This window comes from Garra rufa, chromosome 17 (genome assembly GCF_049309525.1).
Source record: "Garra rufa chromosome 17, GarRuf1.0, whole genome shotgun sequence".
NCBI classification, from domain to species: Eukaryota; Metazoa; Chordata; class Actinopteri; order Cypriniformes; family Cyprinidae; genus Garra; species Garra rufa.
The window spans coordinates 36819590-36836311 of NC_133377.1; the positions used below are offsets into that span (position 1 = coordinate 36819590).

At 37.8% G+C, this 16722-nt stretch overlaps 1 pseudogene; it reads left to right on the top strand.

The window, feature by feature from the left end:
• The first annotated feature begins 2567 nt into the window (after positions 1–2567).
• LOC141289395 (CMP-N-acetylneuraminate-beta-galactosamide-alpha-2,3-sialyltransferase 1-like) lies at positions 2568–16191 on the top strand (annotated as a pseudogene).
• Positions 16192–16722: the final 531 nt, after the last annotated feature.

Consider the following 16722-nt stretch of genomic DNA (forward strand, 5'->3'; position numbering starts at 1 on the left):
GTTTCTCCCATTCTCCCCCGCTGTTCTGAGTGTTTTTGGTTTCGCCGTCATTGTCTGCACCTGTGGTTGTAATTAGTCTGTCTATTTAAGGTGTGTGTTTTCCCCTGTACTCTTGTCGGTCTTTGATGTTAAATGGATGTTTTCCCCTGGTGTTCCCATGTCTACCTGTATTCTGTTGGATTTATTAAATACGTCTTTATTACGTCGTTGTTCGTGTGTTCCTGCCTAATCCGTGACAACCATGGGCTACAATTAACAGTTGTATTTTTATTAACCAACATTGACAAAGATACTGTGACAAATTTATGCTAATTGTTTAGTTCATTTACAGTCAAGAATACCTTGAGGTTTTGGACTCTGTTATTGCTACTAATTCCAAGTGAAGAAGCAAAATAAAAAATGATCAGTTGTGGGACTATCAAGCCAGTTATAGGCTAAATTGCTGGAAATGAATTTAGGTTCCAGAACTGAAGCCCGAAGGGTGCTCTAACATATATTTTTTTTTGTCCCGTCCATTACTATGGTTATCACTTTGTCAATCTAATCCCTTTATCACTAAAAAAATCCTTCATTCATTTTAGTTCATGGCGATCCCACAAAATAATCAGCCATTTTCAGCGCTGAGTGAATTCTGTCTACCTAAAATGTTTCTGATTGGCCATTGCGTTCAAGAAATCAACAGATATGTCTGTGATTGGCTACATTGCTCAAATAATTTAAATGCTTTTGAAGCTCTCCAGAGTGCAAACACAAATATTCATTGGATAGTTTGGCAGATTATTTAATTAAGGGTGCATTCACTGGAATTATACCTGTGGGCCATTGGGGTGTTAATTTATTGGATGTTATTTATCGGGGTCATTGGATGTTAATTTATTTGAGTGCAGAAGAAAAAAAGGTTAGCATGTCAAATTAAATGGCTGGATTGTTCTATATTTATCCTTAAGTCGAACATAGAAACGTCCAATGTCAGCATCACAACCATCTTTTGCGATTTGTTTACCTAATTTAAAGCTGATTCAAATTAAAGAAATAACGTGAAAGGCTAATATTACAGGATAAACGCTCCTTATGGATTTTGCTTAATAGGCAACAGAGCAACTCTAGGGACACACTTTATTTCACAGCTGTGGCCGGTTAGTTCTTCAGTAGGCCTACTCACATTGCCTTGAAATTTGTTTTAGATCAAGCACAATTAAGAAAAATTATGAGATGACGTTAGAAGTAGAAGGGCGTTTCTTCAACTAAGGGCACTTTTAGCCTTTTGAAAATTGTTCTAAAGTCACATAACACATAAGTTTAAATAATTTGTCTATAGTTTTAAGGTCTGTAAGGGGACAAAATTAGATTACAAGAGAAATGGTTAATATTTTACTTTTTTTTTCGACCTGCAATGAACAAATGTCATTTCCACAACATCTCAATATATAGCTGTTATTTAAAAATAGAATAACTTTATTTTTTATGTTAAGTAGAGCATGATCTCATAAATTGTGGATAGATTTTTTAATGTGTGATGAGAACTTTTTAAATATTTTTAAAAAATGTGTGTGGTGGTGGAAATGACAGGGTGTTTTGGAAATGACAAGGAATTAACGTAAATCCCAATGCTGGAACATGACTGTTTCTGGATTGAAACATTTGCAGTCCTGCAAATCTATTCTTACAATCCATATCAATTGTACTTTGTAACCATGAATGTCATTTCCACCACAGAGGGCAGTGTGGTGGAAATGACTGAGGTGGAAATTACATTTCTGTAGTTTTTTTGTGAAAAAATGGATGATAGCTTCACTGATTGGCCTTGAATTACTACTTAGCATTTCATGTATGTAAAATACTCTTATTTAACTTAAAATGTTTAGCTTTTTAAAAACACCCTTGAAGGTACAGCATGTGGTGGAAATGACGTAGAATAAATATATTAACTGATCAAGCAATATTTACTTAGATTTTTCTTCATTTGTTGATGATGAAAATTTAAATTCCCTCCATGTCCAACATGTGCTCTGTCATTGAACATTTCCATGGAAACCACATAAAAAAATCTTTCACACAAACTTTTTAAAGATACATTACAGTTTTGTGGTGGAAATGATACCAATACTGTGCGACAGCTATATTTTATAAAAAGTAATATTGATAGAGGTCTCACATTAAATACTATAATGTATTTTAATTATTTTACTATTGCTTAATTCAGGTACATTAATAGTTACGTCATATTTTTAAACTGTATTTTCATTGTTGAAGTTTAAAAGTCTGGGTGTGCGTGTGCGACAAGGAGAAAACTGTGATTTTGACACTTATAAGGAGGTTGAAAATTATGAAGAAATCATAACAGAAAGGTAGTAAAAAAAATGTAGGGTGGTTTTATTGTTAGCTTGACAAAGAAAGGAATTTGTCCAAAATTATATGTATTTTTAAAAATATGAGCATGGTACATAAAAGTGCCCATAGTCTAAGAATCACCCAGGAATATTAACATCATAAGCCTAAATAGCACACTGTTTTTTCTCTCTTTTTCCAGTTTTAGGATTCTAAATCCTCTTCAGCCAGTTGAAAATATGGTTCTCCTCACTAAACAGAAGTCTTCGTACATCAGAGCGTTCTTCACTTTTGGCGCCTTTTTTGTTTTTATGTTCTTCCAAAACGCGGTCATCTATGTTTTTCTCAAAACAACCGTTGATTACAGCCGTGGAGGTCTGTGCGCTTGTGATAAATGTGTCAAAGATCTGAACGATAGCAACTGGTTCTTCATGCGGTTCAGCCCCACGGTTCCATTTCTGCTGAACAGAAGAAACGATGTGTTACGGCCAGACGTCTACAGATGGTGGTGGGTACGTGAGTTCAGTCTGGATCTCTGGAAATCAAGGGTGGGGGTAACTGCGGTATAGGTTTGATCCACTGATCTATAATAGAGTCATTATATAGATCAGTGGTTTGAACACATTTAATTTGGGGAAAAAATGCTTTTCTGTGTGAAAAACTAAAATTAAACTACATTGACAAAGGTAACAATAGTTTTTAATATAAAAAAATGCTGAAAAAGTTAATGGGGGAATTAGTGATATTTTGAAATTATTTGTAATACTGAAAAACGGGTAGCCATTTAATTTATTTCCCCTGCTGTCTAAATATTTGGATGACATAATGACAACAGTAGCAAAGTCACGGTACTGCTAAATATATTTATTAAAAAGCGTTAATATTCAGATTGTTTATACTCCGTATCATACATTTATATTAGGTCTACTCTAAACGATCTAAATAGGCCTATAAACACCATACTACACGTGAACATTTTTTTTAAACCAAACTGGCTGAACGCACACAGTTAGGTAGTGTATGGCAAGCCGTTTTAGCCTAAAATATACTAAGTGTTACTCGTCGTAATTGCATTTTTACTAGTAACAATGCAATTAGAGAGCTCTATATTTCAATTTTTACTAGTAACGATGCCAATTAGAGAGTTCTCTAATTAAATTCTAACTAGTAACAATTATAATTAGAGAGCTCTCTAACTCAATTATTACTAGTAACAATTCCAATTACAGAGCTTTCTAATTCAATTCTTACTAATAAGAATTTCAATTAGAGAGCTCTACAAATTCATTTTTACTAGTCATATGTCTCCATTGACTTCCATTCATTTTTAATTACAGAGCTCTACAATTAAATTATTACTAGTCAGAATTACAATTAGAGAGCTCTACAATTGAATTCTTACTAGTAACAATTACAATTCGAAAGCTCTCTAAATCAATTTTTACTAGTAATAATTCCAATTACAGAGCTCTCTAATTCAGTTTTTACTAGTAAGAATTCTGATTAGAGAGCTCTCTAATTTAATTATCACTAGTAAAAATGCAATTACAGAGCTCTACAATTAAATTTTTACTAGTAAAAAACCACATTAAAGATATGTTTAATTGCAGAGCTCTGTAATTAAATTAAAGAGCTCTCTAATTCAGTTCTTACTTGTAACAACTGAATTAGAGAGCTCTCTAAATGAAATTCTTACTAGTAAAAACTGAATTAGAGAGCTCACTAATTGGAATTATTACTAGTAAAAATTGATTTAGAAAGCTCTCTAATTGTAATTGTTACTAGTAAAAATTCTGTTGTAGAGCTCTGTAATTAAAAATGAATGGAAGTCAATGGAGCAACTATCGAGCAACTATCGTGACGTCACTTCCTGTTTTGCTGAGCTGCCGTGTGGTTTGTGTTTTTAGCTTTCTGTGATTGTAGCTTTCTGGAGCTTGTTTTTCTTTAGAAATCTCTATCTTATTATTACTCTCTGCTGTTTAAAGTAATTAAAAACAGCTTTACTCCCAACAGACTTGTGAAATTATCCGTCACACTAATCTGACCCCTCACTTTACCCGTTAACCGCGAGTGCAGTGGGTTAGCTATTTAGCTTGCCACTGGCGACTTGCATTTACATTCACGTTCTCTACTCGCGCCTACTAACGCTCTCCTTTCTCTCTCGCGAACCGTTTCACTTTTATTCTACAACCACGATTTGCAAGTTAGCATTCCATTAGCCGATTAGCTTGCGAATCGCGATTCCTTTTACGTCTTATTCACTCCGTTGTTCCTCCTCCCATCCCTCTCTTCAAGTGTTCATCAAAACAACAGTGGTAAGTTGGAACCATTCTACAAAAACGGTGAGTAATGGCTTCTTCTTCTCTTGCTATTGTTGTCTGCACCACCTGCCACATGTATAGCTTATCTATCTCTGTCGGCAGTGAGCCTTATACATGTGATAAATGCAAGGAAATAGCTAGGCTGACAGAGAAGATTTCAGAGACTACACATCCTAGAGACACACATCCAAACTTTAATGGAGGATAGTAAGAATGTGAGGGACTTAGATACGGCTTTGAATGTGACTAGCTCAGGGAGACATGCAAATTGTTCAGTTCCGGTAGTTACAGCGTGCAGCAGGGCAACTGGGTGACTGTGAGACGGCATAGTCGCGGGTCAAAACACCGCTCTTCCGTTCCGATCAGAACATCAAACAGGTTCTCCCCACTCAGTGAAGCACCCACTGAGAAACCTGAGGAAAGTGCTCTAGTAATTGGCGATTCTATTGTACGGAACGTGAAAATAGAGACACCAGCCAACATAGTCCAATGTTTACCGGGAGCCAGAGCGCCTGACATCTTGGCAAATTTAAAAGTGCTGGCTAATGCTAAACGTAAATTCACTAAGATTGTTATTCACGTTGGCACTAATGATGTTTGAGTTCGCCAGTCGGAGATCACTAAAAATAATGTTAAAGAGGTGTGTGAACTTGCAAGTACGATGTCAGACACTGTAATATGCTCTGGTCCCCTCCCTGCTTACCGTGGTGATGAGATACATAGTAGATTGTCATCATTAAATGGCTGGATGTCAAAGTGGTGCCCGCGAAATAACATGGCAGACCCGACCTGTTGAAAAGAGATGGTCTTCATCCCTCTGGATGTGGAGCATCTCTCCTATCTAGAAATATGGCACATAGTCTTAGCGTTTGCACTTGACTAACTGGGGCCCAGGTCAGGAAGCAGACAGACTGGCTAAACCGACCGTCTGCTAGCTGACTCACGTCACAGAAATCAGTTAATTCTCAGCACATAGAGACCCTTTCACCTAGATATCACACTATAGAGACTGTGTCTGTTCCCCGAGCTAGAAAATACAATAGACGTCCAAAGCAATGTAAGAGTAACAATTTAATTGATGTTCAACAAATAAAAAATGTATATAATACTGAGAAACAAATGATAAAGCTTGGCTTATTAAATATCAGATCACTTTCTACGAAAGCACTTTTTGTAAATGATATGATCACTGATCATAAGCTAGATGTGCTCTGTTTGACAGAAACCTGGCTAAAACCAGATGATTACATTATTTTAAATGAGGCTACCCCCCAAAATTACTGTTACAAACATGTGCCACGTGTAAAAGGTAAGGGGGGAGGTGTTTGCACAATTTATAGCAATATGTTCAATGTTTCTCAGAGAACGGGCTTTAAGTAAAACTCGTTTGAAGTAATGGTGCTCCATATAACATTATCCAAAGAATCAAGTATTAATGATAAATCTCCTGTGACGTTTTTACTGGCTACTGTATACAGGCCACCAGGGCACCATACAGACTTTATTAAAGAATTTGCTGATTTTCTATCCGAATTAGTGTTGGCCACAGATAAAGTCTTAATAGTGGGTGATTTTAACATCCATGTTGATAATGAAAAAGATGCATTGGGATCAGCATTTATAGATATTTTGAACTCAATTGGGGTTAGACAACACGTGTCAGGACCTACTCATTGCCGAAATCATACTTTAGATTTAATATTGTCACACGGAATTGATGTTAATGGCGTTGAAATTCTGCATCAAAGTGATGATATCTCAGATCACTATCTAGTCTCGTGTATACTTGAGATAACTAAAACTGTAAAACTAACTCCTCGCTATAAGTACAGTAGAACCATTACTTCTACCACAAGAGACTGCTTTGTAAGTAACCTTCCTGATTTATCTGAATTCCTCAGCATATCCGATAGCTCAGGAAAACTTGATGATGCAACAGAAAGTATTGACTCTTTTTTTTCTAGCACTTTAGATATAGTTGCTCCTCTGCGGTTAAGAAAAATTAAGGAAAACAGTCCGACGCCGTGGTATACTGAACACACTCATGCACTGAAGAGAGCACAACGAAAAATGGAACGCAGCTGGAAGAAAACAAAACTAGAGGTTTTCCGTACAGCCTGGCGTGAATGTAACATATCCTATAGAAAAGCATTAAAAACTGCTAGATCAGATTATTTTTCATCTTTCTTAGAAGAAAACAAACATAACCCTAGGTATTTATTCAATACAGTGGCTAAATTAACGAAGAATAAAGCACCAACAGGCGCTGAATTTTCCCAACAGCACAGCAGTAATGACTTCATGAACTATTTTACTACCAAGATAGATACTATTAGAGATAAAATTCTAACTATGCATCCATCCGCTACAGTATCACATCAGATATGTTATAAATCTCCTGAGGAACAATTCCATGCATTTTCAACTATAGGGGAGGAAGAGTTGTACAAACTTATTAAATCATCTAAACCGATTACATGTATGTTAGACCCTATTCCATCTAAGCTACTAAAAGAGGTGCTTCCAGAAGTCATAGATCCTCTTCTGAATATTATTAATTCGTCACTATCGTTAGGATATGTCCCCAAAACTTTCAAACTGGCTGTTATTAAGCCTCTAATTAAAAAAACTCAACTTGATCCCGCTTTTAAGTAGACCCATTCTCACAGTATATAGCTGGTAGGCCCCGTTGGGCTTCGCTAACTATTTTTTTGGTATCGTGCTAAAGCCCCTCTGCCAAAACTGAGTGTTGTTAGGCTTCTCTCTCTTCAGAGATGCATTTCTTGAAGCCTCCTCTCTACCGAGTCCCGCTTGTGGACTCTTATGTGAGTTTAGTACTTTTTAGCGTTGAGTGTAGCCAGGTCTCCCCTCATTTGAGAGTCATCATGTTAAGACCTCCACTCTTGAGAGCTTTTTCCATTGGATCGAGTGTCGCCAGGCTCGTTTGAGTGTTTCTGTTTAGCCTCCGCTCTCCAGAAATGCAGGCCGCAGTCATACAGCTAGTAGGCGCTTTTATGCCTCGCTAATTATTTTGGTGGAGTGCTAACCCAACCACTCACCAAGACCAGGTGTTGTAGGCTTGTTTCCTTAGAAACAATTTCGAAGCCTCCACTATGCACAGCTCTGCTTTTAGCATGTGAGCTCTTCTGTGAGCCTTGTCACTTTCAAGCGTTGAGTGTAGTCAGGTCTCCCCTCCTCTAGAGGGTTTTTACACTGAGACCTCCACTCTGAAGAGCTTCCTTAGGATTGAGCGTCGATAGGCTTCTTCGCGCTCTAGAGAGCGTTTCTGCTGAAGCCTCCCCTCTCCAAAAGCTCCGCTTCCGAGCTTTGCTATCGCCTAATAATATATGGTGTTTCCCTCGCTATGCACCTTCTCAAACCCACAATAGTGGTGAGTACTCACGTAAAGCTTTGAGCACTCCTTAAAATCCACATGAGTGGTAAGTGCACAGTTGAGTCTTAGGCACTTTCTGAAATCCATGTTTATGGTAAAGGTCCCTCCTGTGTGTCGGGTCCTTTTCTGAAATCCTATACGGTGTGGGTTACGCAGGGAAATCCCTTCGTTCCCATCTTCGAGTTGGTTCCAAAACCTCTAGTTTTTTCAACTCCAATCCAAGTAGCACTTTTAGCAGGATTGAGTGTCGCCAGGCTCCCTCTCGTTTAGAGGGTCTTCTTGCTGAAGCCTCCACTCTCCAGAAACTCCACTCAGGTAGTTCTGTTGCGTAGGTTGTTGAGCCTCACTGATTACCTCCAGTGTTGAGTGTAGCTAGGTCATGAGACCTCCACTCTTAGAGCTGTTTCCTGCTAGCACAGAGTGTTGCTAGGCTTCCTCTCGCTGAAGCCTCCACTCTTCAGAATCTCCACTCAGGTAGTCTTGGCGTATAGGCTATTCAGCCTCACTGATTACCTCCAGTGTTGAATATAGTTAGGTCATGAGACCTGCTCTCTTAGATTTATTTACCTGTTGGCACAGAACGTTGTCAGGCTTCCTCTCGTTTAGAGAGTCATTCTGCTGAAGCCTCCGTTCTTTAGAACTCCGCTTAGTATGAAGGCTTCTTTGATAAACTTCATTACTTTCTGTAGCGTTGAGTGTACTAGGTCCTCTCTCGCCTAGAAGGCCTCCACTCTTGAGAGTTCCGTGCTTGGGTAGCCGAGCTAGCTATGATGCCCTGAGCTGACCTGCGAGGTTGAGCTCAGGCTCTGGCCCAAGCGACTTTCGCTGAAGCAGGGGTGATGTTCCTTCTTGACTCCTCAATCAGTCAGTTGATCACTTATCCCTCAGCATGGCGGCGTGGGTATATACGTTCCCAAAGTGTCCGACAGGACGCAGCGTAGAGTTCCCTCTGGAAGGGAACGTCTAAGGTTACGTATGTAACCCCGGTTCCCTGAGGACAGGGAACGAGACGCTGCGTCTCGTAGCCATGCTTTGGGCCCTGCTTATGTCTCCGTCAGACAAAAAGATGGTTGATGTATTCACAGGTGCCCGTTTTATACTGTTAGGTGCCTTTGTTAATGACGTCATGGGCTGGCGCCGGCCAATGTCAAGTTCATTGTCGTTGTTCTATTGCATGTTCAGAACCGGTCACGCTGAAGGCAGTTCCCAAAGTGTCCGACAGGACGCAGCGTCTCGTTCCCTGACCTCAGGGAACCGGGGTTACATATGTAACCTTAGACGTTTCCTGTCTGTTCTGAGTTTTTTCTAAAATATGCCCAGACGAAATGAGACACCCAAAATCCCCTCTATAAAAACATTTGACTCTAGTATGTCAAAAAAAAAAAAAAAAAATTAAACAATTTTGAAACTGAATCCATCCAGTGTTTAGATTTTTGTATTATAAATGTATGCAAATTAGCGCATATTTCATTAAATAATGCCTCATTTGCATATGTAAACCTAACATTCTTGAAAACTTGTAATACAAAAATTTTTCACAATTATCAATGTAATCAATCAAGTGGTTAAGTAAGGTGATAACTATTAGTTGTTGTTGTTGTTGTTGTTGTTGTTGTTTTTTCCCCTATTCACCTGCAGTGTCTCGCCTTAATAAGGCGATAATAAGGTCCTTACACTGGCTTCCAGTTATGTTTAGGATAGATTTTAAAGTACTTTTACTTGTTTATAAAGCACTCAATGGCCTAGGAACTACATACCAGAGATGGGACCAAGTCACATATGTGCAAGTCTCAAGTAAGTCTCAAGTCTTAACCTTCAAGTCTCCAGTAAGTCCCAAGTATTTTTTTCTTGGGCAAGTCAAGTCAAGTCAAGTCGCAGGCTATGTCAAGTCAAGTCCAAGTCAAGTCACCATATTATTGTAATTTTACCTGCAGAATCTGATCTTAATAAAGTGAAAAGACAAGATATAAATAAAATTACAATAATTTGGATTTGCATTGTAAATACTCATGTTCAGTAAAATACATCATGGAATCAAACAAAATTGTAACTTCATAAAATCATTTATTTTTCACCTCTGCCACCAGTGTTTGAAATGTTTTAAATTTTCAATATTGAGTCCATAAAACAAATAACAGCTTAACATCCAACAGACTCCTCTGAACACCTCTCTCTCTCTCTCTCTCTCTCTCTCTCTCTCTCTCTCTCTCTCAAACACAGAGTTTACGTACAATATTAAACTTTGTTACATTTCTCCTCTCTCTCGCACACACTCACTCACACACTCTCTCTCTCTCTCCCTCTCTCACACACACACACACACACACACACACACACACACACACACACACACACACACACACACACACACAGACAGAGCAGGGGCGGTTCTAAGGTCAGTGGATATTTGGGGCTTTTCGGGGCCCAAACTAAAATTGTTTATTTTTATTTAAATTACAGTTTTTCTCAATTGCTAAAACACTAAACCCTAATGTCTGAACCAAATGCTCAGTTGCCTGAACCCATTGATTGAATCAATCACTCTTTTGGCAAAACCATAAGCACTTTTCACCTGTTTAGACACAACTTGCCAACACATTTTCATTGTGATGCACCCGTGCTGCATAATGGTGAGCACAGGTGACAAAAGTCAAACACAATTAAAGCACAGGTTTCACCACTTGAACACAACAACTCAAAACTGATCACACTTGCGGCTAATGATGTGATGGAACATATACAGTAAGCCAGTTCAGAGAGCACTGGTTTGTGAGGCCTGAGAGGAAGTGTTCATGTGAGAGGTGGTCGAGGTGGTCAGCAAAGACAAAGAACAGTAATATCTGATAAATCCAAACATCAGTAGATTCACTGTGTCCACCATAATCCGAAGATTTAGAGAAGAAAACAAGGAAATTACCATTTTTTGACATTATAGTCAAACAATTATTTTCTCACATTCACTTGCATTGACGATTTTTCAATCTAGAGGTCCAGTGGGGTTTTATGGATGGGTGGGACTTACCAGCTCTATAGTATGTCATACAGTAATTGCTGTCAACATTTACATACTGTACTATAATGTCAAAAAATGGTAATTACCTGTTCTCTTCTCTAAATCTTCGGATTATGGTGGACACAGTGAATCTACTGATGTTTGGTTGTACCCTTTGTCAGCCTCCCTCATGCTCATACCATGGACAAGAACATGGTCAATTACAGTATAGCTCTGATTTCATCAGATATTACTGTTCTTTGTCTTCGCTGACCACCTCGACCTCCTCTCACACGAACTCTTCCCATCTATGTTGTTGCCTGGCCAGACAAAATGTGGCCTGTGATGTGGATGAAGTCCTGTGGCCTGACCCAGTACGGAGACATGATGCTGTGGCTGAGTAATGCACTTATTTGTATATTTTTGTACTTTATTTTTACATGGGCTTACTGTTCACAAATGGCAAACGCATAGGATTTCTGTTTTTACAAGTGCTACATGTAAATGCACAAGATTTCTGTTTTGTCTTTTTGTACAAGTGCTAAATGCACAGGTTTTCTTTGTTTTGCAACATGCATTTAGCCTACAGGGAACAATAAACATTTATTTCTCCAGCTTCATGTCCTGAGCATTGTGTTTTCTATTTTTCTACGTAGTGTTTAGTGACTGTTCAGTAGTGTTTTTAATTTTGATTGACTCGGGGCACGACTTGACAACATAATTCTGTTTTGAGCACAGATTGAACTGTTTTGAGGTGAAAGTTTGGTTTTGCAAGAAGAGTCTGAGATTTTGTGAATATAGCTTGAAAATTGGGTTTTGTGTTCACAGTTTAGAGAAAAGGAGAGCAGCTTTCAAGAAATGTGTCTTAGCAACTGAGAAAAACTGTAATGAATGAATTAAGAAAAAGAAAGAAAGGCTTATTGTATCAGTGAAATAATTTTAACTATTTGCAAATAATATTTTATTTTTAATTATGCATGCATTGTCTCTTAATGAATAAAGGACATTATAGCATATTTTCAATTCAAAAAGGCAAAATGTAATAAATAATAAAAAATGTTAAATGTTTATCTAACTACATTTTACCAGGCATTCGTTCACCTCTTTAATAATTTTGTCAATGATGATAGACCGCTGAACTTTTAGTCTTCCTAACAACAAACAGAGCGGTGCGTAATGGAGTGCATCAGAGCAGCATCAAGAATATCAAATATTTTGCAGTGAACCTCTATTTGCATCTTAAGTTTATTGCCAATAATAATGACAGGTTTGTGAAAGTGTAGAACTTGGTGAGCTCGCGCAAAACACATCTTCAGCACAGCGACTCATTTGCACTCCTCTGATTGGCCAATGCGTTCAACAGACATGTCTGTGATTGTCTACAATGCTTAACGCTGCAAAAGCACGGCGCAAGTACCTTTAATTCAAAGGGAAAAATATATATAAAACTAGATGAATGTGATCATTTATATTTGGGCCATTTTTGGGCCTGAAATCACTGATACAACCTTTAATGGCTACTTTAGCTATTATTACATTAGCTAACTACCAACTAACCAGATAACATTAACAAATAGACAAGCACTTACTGGGCAGAATGGCTCTTTGTCAGATGACGAACGAAATTGGATGTTGTCGTCTGGCTGTCTGCAATTTTTATATGGCATGTCTTGCAAAGCGCTGTTCTACTTTTGCCATCTTGCGAAAAATTATTGAATCCGAAAGCGATGACCCTCGGTACCCCTCCGGCTGACATGTTGATGTGATTGTGATCTAAGTGGGTGTGGTGTGCGTAAGGTACGAGAGGGCATCACTGATTATAGTGTCGTGATCCAGTCATGACAACGCTATTCTCAGCCTGCGCTCCAGCTACATACATTGCAGATATGCTCACTTAATATAAACCTAACAGACAACTCAGATCACTAGGATCGAGTCAGTTAGTAATATCAAGGGTTCACACAAAATAAGGGGAATCCGCTTAGCCATTATGCCGCCCACAGTTGGAATCAGCTTCCAGAAGAGATCAGATGTGCTAATACATTAGCCACATTTAAATGCAGACTCAAAACTCATCTGTTCAGTTGTGCATTTATTGAATGAGCACTGTGCTACGTCCGAACAGATTGCATTATTTTATGTATAATCATTTTACTGTGCTAATTAATTTTAAATCAATTTTTAAAATCATCTTTAATGTTCTTAAATTCTCTGTTTTTATTGTTGTGATTATTATTTTTAATTTTTATGATTTTAATTCCTTTTATGTACAGCATTTTGAATTGCCATTGTGTATGAAATGTGCTATATAAATAAACTTGCCTTGCCTTGCCTAATAAAATATCTAAAAACAAATAAAATATCTAGAAACAAAAGATTCTGGTTAAGAATAACTGCAATGATTTTCCAGAAGCTGAGGTTGAACACATGGGGGCAGCACAGATCAACAGTTGTTTATTTATTTTCAACGTGTTATTTCTACAGAAATAGATCATATTCACGAATTTCTTTGAGATCTTTACTTCTTCTTATCATTGTTATGTGCATTTCTGCTACAATTATTATTTAATATTATTGTTCAAGATATTTTGTGAATAATTTATTAGCTGATCTAATATTGCTATTATATGATTGTTATTTAATTTTAAAGTGTGTTTTTCCAGATCCCTTTGAGAAGGCTCAATCTGATCATGTGTTTTAACATTTGTATAGGGTATACAAAGGAAATACAGTAAAGTTACCTACACAGATGTGGTGGACACATTGTTTTCTCTCTTCCCCGATGAAGAGCACTACTCAGACGCCGGTCCAGATCGCTTCAGAACCTGTGCTGTGGTGGGAAACTCAGGGAACCTCCTGGGATCCAATTATGGGCCTCTCATAGATCGTCATGACTTTGTCATAAGGTAAATTATTTTCTTGACAATGCATACGACTAAAGATGGTTTCTAAAAAGGCATCTTCTTGCTCAGGATAAATAAGGGTCCAACAGAGGGTTACGAGAAGGATGTGGGGTCTAAAACGACTCACCGGATTATCTATCCTGAGAGCGCCGTGGATGTAGATAACTCAACCCACTTGGTTCTTGGTTCGCTGGCTAATCAGTGTCTTCACCACTAAACACATCACACAGCGAGATCATTTCATCAATATTTGCTCACAGGAGAAACACAGAAGACAAATATCTTTTACATGTTTTATGGCAATCATCTTAATTTAATGAATCTTTGTGTTTTGTCAGCACTTACACTAGAGTGAGACCTACAGTAAATGCTAACAGAGACAAGGAAGGTGAGAATCATATAACTTTTGACTTTCACATATTGATCTGTATCCAGTAGCGTGTTTAGGCACCACGCAACCCACGCAAATGCGTGGGGCCCCGTGATCCAGGGGGCCCCCGCGGAACGCGATTTCTTCCGATGGAAATCGATAACCGGACATTTTTGTAATTGGTTTAATACCGGACTACTGATAAGCTTTAGGACATGCAATACTGTTATCAATACCTGCGTTGTTTTATCTCCGTATACTTATGTGTTCATTGCGATTTAGAAGCTGTTCTCATGTGCAGCGGCACCGTGTCAATCTCTGTCCGGCGCAGGTAAAATAATTTTAAGGCAAAGGTGAGAAAACTTTCTGTCAGGCGTTATTTTAGTGAATCTTCGCAAGCTCTCCGTCTTTCCCTCTCAAAATGCGCAAATGGCTTTAAATGACCACATCGCGTCTGCACTATAAGCAAGCTGCACTCTGCACGGTTGAAACAGGAACTGTCACAGTTTACATGCATCGTCACTAAAGTTTATAATTTGCCTTTCTTTTCAAGTTTGGCCAGTATTTAAACCATTCAGCACTTCTGCGTTCTCCAGAGACGATGTGCTCATAATTGGCCTATTATGAAAACAAAAGTACACAGCATGATTAAACATTTAATTACATATTGAAAAAAAACAAAAACAAAACTCAACCACTTAAAAAAAATCCTCCCTCCAACAGTCACCTAAATGGGGAATTCACCCCAGTTTCAAAAATGACATTCAGGTCCTGAATGAATGTCTGTTAAAATCCTGATGGGAGTATCAGTATAAATAATTCTAGATTTTAACTATAAGCCTTTTTTATCATGTAGATTAAATCAGAGATGAAAATGTCCCTATAAGCGGGACACTTGGGAGTAATCACAATCACGCCTCCTTCCTGAGGAAGTCAGTATGTTAATTTCATATGCATATGATGTTCAAACATGTTGTGGTATGCTGAGGAAACCTCTCTCTCTTTGGAGAGCATTTTTATTTTTAAAAGGTGCTTTATGTGCCATTTTCTGTTTGTTTAGAGGAATTTGTAAACTGCAGGAATAAAATAACTTGAAATTTTCAACATCTTACATGATTTATTTTTGCACCAACTTATAGAAAGTAGTATAACGGCATCAATAAGCAGTATTGTATCAGTAGTGATAAAATGTAAACAATACTCATCCCTACCACAGAAACATTTGCAAAATCCACCTAGGGGGCCTACCCAGGACCACTTGCTAAGGGCCCCCAAAACACAAAACACGCCCCTGTCTGTATCCACCTTATTTTTGCCGTATGAGTGGGCGCAGCCATTTGCCAATTTTATGTGTCTCATTCACATCCAGCTATTTTAAGCTGTACAAAACTGCTTGTTTTGCTGCTTTATATTGCAGATTGGTGTGTCTTACCATATTACTTTAATGTATCATCTTAATTATGAACACACTAGTGTGTAGTGCAAACAGTTTTACCATTTACTGCACTGTTTATGCTTCTGGTTATTTCCCTATAACGGCTAATAAACCATAAGTCTCGTCCATAAGCACACTTCCATGTTAAACAATAAGGTGGATAGTTTTTTCTGAACAAATATTATTAATATATTATGATTAAATAAGAATATCCTGAAATGTATTGCTAATTGTTTGTCATTAAGGTGATGATCATCCATCCTGAATTTATTAAATACGTCTATGAGAGCTGGCTGCAGAACCATGGCAGATATCCATCCACTGGATTCATTACACTGATTTTCGCTCTGCACGTCTGTGATCAGGTACAAGTTTTGTGCCTTTTATTTCAGTTCCTCCAACATTTGTCTCATAGAGCCAGACATTTTGCTATCAGCATTACGTCTAGTCTAGAGAGACAATCTGATTTATAGGTCCAACCACTGTTTGTTTTGTTTTTTCATGCCATATTGAAATCTATGATGGCAACAGTTTAAATAATGACACAGAACATTTATAAAACAAGGCACGGTAAACTGATTTTGTTTTGAGCAGGGATTTTATAGATAACAAAAATGAAAACTGAAACCATTTTAAAGCTACTTAAAATAATCATTAATCAAAATAAACACTTTATTTGACAGCAAAAAGCCCAATGTTAAATAACTCTCCCGGGAGTTTATTTGAGTCCACACTTGAGCCCAAAACAGCTAGACAAGCCAAGAGCACAAGTCATCAGGTTTAAACATGATCATTATTTGACCTGTATCATTGTACTTAATTAGAGTCTAAGCTCTAAATTATATATCCTTTATTGTAAATGTAGCTCAGAGATTAAACTCTAAATGAGTTCAGTGATTCAGGTCAAAAAATTATTATTTGGAATATTTAACATCAGCCTTGTGATTCCACAACAAAAGATCCTGTCTTTTTTATATGT